The sequence below is a fragment of the Capricornis sumatraensis genome, chromosome 20, assembly GCF_032405125.1.
Source record: "Capricornis sumatraensis isolate serow.1 chromosome 20, serow.2, whole genome shotgun sequence".
Classification (NCBI taxonomy): domain Eukaryota; kingdom Metazoa; phylum Chordata; class Mammalia; order Artiodactyla; family Bovidae; genus Capricornis; species Capricornis sumatraensis.
In genome coordinates this window covers 34,054,230-34,058,110 of record NC_091088.1, presented here as the reverse complement: position 1 = coordinate 34,058,110, position 3,881 = coordinate 34,054,230, and the positions used below count along the sequence as shown (strand labels likewise).

The following is a 3,881-nucleotide window of genomic DNA, read 5'->3' as shown; positions in this document are numbered from 1 at the left end:
AGGCAAACCCAGAACTCACCGCCTCCCACAAACACACTGAACCTGCCGCTACATATACACAGAACGACTTCCTCCAGGTAAGACGCAAACAAGAGAGTCAGTGACTCCTACAACTCCAGCCAATGAGGGAAGGCCCCCGAGGTCGAGGCCGCGAGAATCTGAGACACAATCTCGCCATGAATTCCACCTGCTGTAGCGCCGCCACCGACCTGCACTGTGAGGGAATTCCAGCTCCGAGGGAACTCGAATTCCAAACTCCTTCCTGAGGAAAAAAGGGTTTAGACCCCGACTTTTTATACCTGTACCTGAGGACAAGCTCCCCAAACCCCTAGTTTTGAAAAACAGCGGGGGCACCCATCCTCCAGACCCGAACTGAGAAAACTTAAACGGCTCGAAGGCCACTTACCTGATGAAGGACTCAGGGCCCAGGTGGGGGAGCTCCAGAAGTGCCCAGACTTTATGAGAAAGAGGCTTTATTTGTTAATCTTAAAGTCTTCCCTGAGAGACAGATGTCTCTTCAACACAGTCCAGGGGACTGAGTGCTGGTGGCACCGTCTTCAAGCTCTCCCTCATGCGAGCTCCAACCTGAACAAGGCCACCTTCATTTTAACACTAGGCTCCGCCCCTTCTCCCTCCTCCCTCTCGCGGTCCACCGCGCTCCCCCACGCCCTGTCCACGTATTATCTGTCATATACGCGCATGGGGATTTTCCACACTAAGAGAGTGGTTAATGTGTTGACTATCAACCATAGTGTGTGTGTGTGTGTGTGTGTGTGTGTGTGTGTGTGTGTGTGTGTGTGTGTGTGTTAGTCGGCTCAGTCATGTCCGACGCTGCGACCCATGGACTGTAGCCCAACAGGCTCCTCTGTCTATGGGATTTGAGAGGCAAGAATACTGGAGTGGGCTGCCATTTCCTTCTTCAGTCAACCATATTAAACGCCCTCCCCCCCAAAAAAAAAGACTTCCTCTTGTTGGACTCAAAGCTTTCAGTCTTCATCAATAGTTCTGAAAACAGTTCACATTCTTAAGTGTAAAGAAACTGGAAAAAAAGATTTAGATATAAAAATCATTAGGGAACAATTTCTGTGCGTTCTGCTGCGGGAATCTAGTGTACTGGGTATTTTAAGTTTACCTGGGAGAATTGTGTAAATAGGGAAGTAACGGCAGGTCTTTCCCGTTTTTCTGATTCATTTGATCATCCAGGAGAAACCTACAGAATGTTATCCACAAGGTTTCATAGACTTGTATGACCGGATCCATTTGTTCTTGCCGCCTTGAGAAAGGCTTGGCTTTATAACTGGCAGTCTATTATTCTCTGGTATAGCCCTCCTGGCTCTCCCAGCTCTTGTCCACTTGCTCACTTGCTGGTTGTCCTCGTTGTCACCTGCCAGAGCTTGTTCACTTGCTCACTTGCTGGTTGTCCTCGTTGTCACCTGCCAGCAAGTTTTTAATTTTTGGCCATGCAGCTGGTGGGATCTTAGTTCCCCAATCAGGGAATGAAGGGAATGAACCTGGGCCCTCCACTGGACAACCAGGGAATTCCCCAACTGCCAGCAACTGATGGAAGAAGCTCTCTTTAAAGGAGGACCTATTTTTCCTAATTGCAAATCGTTACACTGTAAGTGGTTAAATAAAATAGTTTGTGCTGTTAAAAAACAAGGCTTCTCTAGGACTCCTAGTGCATCACACCCTCTCCAAGTTCCCCAGCGTAGCTCACCTACCCCTGCACTGACCCAAGATCTGTCCTCCTCTCATCTATGTCCTCTACCCACTTGTGCCCTCCTCCCACTTCTCCTTTCCTCCCTCCTATTTACCCCACTTCCCTTCTCCCCCTACCTGCTGCCCCTTGCCCCAACTGAGGGGCCCAAGTACCTCTGACCCATCCTCTGCCTGCAGTGTGGTGTATTATGTGATGCTCCAGAATTGGTCACCATGTCCATTGTGCCCAGATACATTTGAGGCCTACTGGAAGAGTTTCTACATCAGGCCCATCAACCCCACCCAGATAAGATCCTGATGCTGGAAGCACTAACCAACCTGGCATATGAGACTAACATCCATATTTCCCTACAGGAATTCCAAACCTACATTCTCAGCACATACAAGGGCTTTACTGCAGGCATGGTCCAAGCCACTGGACATCTAACATAGGCCAAATAGGTGACATCTGCCTCAAAGACCTGGTGTAGCTGTGATAAGTTCATGATCACAGAGTCAGTGGCCATCATGAGGAAACTGCTGCAGATGCACCCAGCACAGTATGTGATCATCAAACACTTGGCAAAGCTCATAGAGGACATCCAGGTGCCCATGGTGCCTGAGCCAGCATCCTGTGGCTCATGGGTGAGTACTGTGAGCATGTTCCTAGGATTACATCTGACATCCTGAGATAAACAGCCAAGTTGTTTAAGCTGCAAGTTGTCATCAACCTGGTGGCCAAGCTTTACCTGACCAACTCTAAGCAGATCACAACTGCCGACCCTATCTGTACTGAGTCTGACTAAGTGTAACAAGAACTGTGATATCAGAGACCAAGTTCACTTCACCCAGCAATTTATGTACCCTTTGGAGTTGTGTGGGGCCCTCAGCCACCATGCCAAGGTCCTCTTCCTAGCACCCAAACCAGTCCCAGTCTTGGAATCATCCTTCAAAGACCAGGATCACTTCCTGATGGAATTACTGTCCCATCAGCTCCATGCCATGGTCACGGGCTACCAAGAGCTCCCAGACTGTCCAGAGGAAGCCCCAGATCCATCTGTGCACAACTTGGAAGTACTTGAGTGGACCGCAAGATCAAATCAGTAGAAGAGCAAAGAGGAATCTTTCTGCTCAGATTCTGAGGGGGAGTCAGAGCTCATAGAGTCTGCAAGTACTGAAGACCACGATGAGGATGAGGTGAGGGGAAGGGCAGTAGGAGTGATCAGAGTGAGGAGAATTCTTCTTGGATGATGGTGATGATTCCAGCAGTAGCTTATCAGAGTCGGAGATGACAGCAGAGTTTGAGGAAGAGCAGGTGAATCCTGCCTCCTAGAGGAAAACTAAAAAACAAACAAAAATCCAGTGGCAAAAGTGCCCCTGCAGCCAATATCTCCCTGCTAGATCTAAAGTACTTCCTCCCTCCCAGTGCCTGGCCGATCTCTCCTCCCATGGTTGTGTCCAGCACTCTGGCTGCTGACCTAGAGGACCTGACACTCACAGACTCCCCCTGGTTCCTTCACTCCTGATTTCAGTATCAGCTGTTGGGAGGCAGGAGCTGCTGCCCCTCTTAGCTGGTGTGGGGCTGTTTGTGAGCTACACCCTCAGCAGCCAGCCTTTTTCCCAAGACTTTCACGGGGTGGCTGAGCACATCCACTTCTCCATCAATCATCAGCATCCTGAAATTGAACACCTACTGCTCAGAGAATCTGCAACTGCTGTAATGGGCATTAACTTCTGTGACTCAGTGTAGGTAGCCAAGCTTCCAGCTTCGAACCCAGATCTGACCGTCTCCATCCAGCCTCAGGGGAGCTGATGGTCCCACCATTAGCTGGGTTGTGTTCCTCATGGGGCACGTGGTGGGTACAGGTTTGCAGGAAGGACACAGACCAGTGGGAGCCTAGTCCTGCTGACCCTTTAATACTTTGCCCACTCGAGCTGCCCAGCTGACAGTCAACAATGAGAAGACAGTGATGGACACTATGATGGTGCTGGATGTGTTGCAGGCTCTGACCCAATGATTCCCAAATGCTGAGAATTTGTTCCCCACCTGTCTCTCCCTCATGAAATCTGGGCTGTTAGCCACCCTCCTCCTCTTTATTTCTCTCTCTCTCTCTCTCTCATATCAAACTCCTTAGGCTAGATAGCATCCACTGTGTCCTCTGTCCCTGTGGCATTACCAGGCA

At 49.8% G+C, this 3,881-nt stretch overlaps 1 pseudogene; it reads left to right on the top strand.

Annotated features, from left to right (window-relative positions):
• Positions 1 to 1,912: 1,912 nt before the first annotated feature.
• Positions 1,913 to 3,448, top strand: LOC138096745 (AP-3 complex subunit beta-2 pseudogene; annotated as a pseudogene).
• Positions 3,449 to 3,881: the final 433 nt, after the last annotated feature.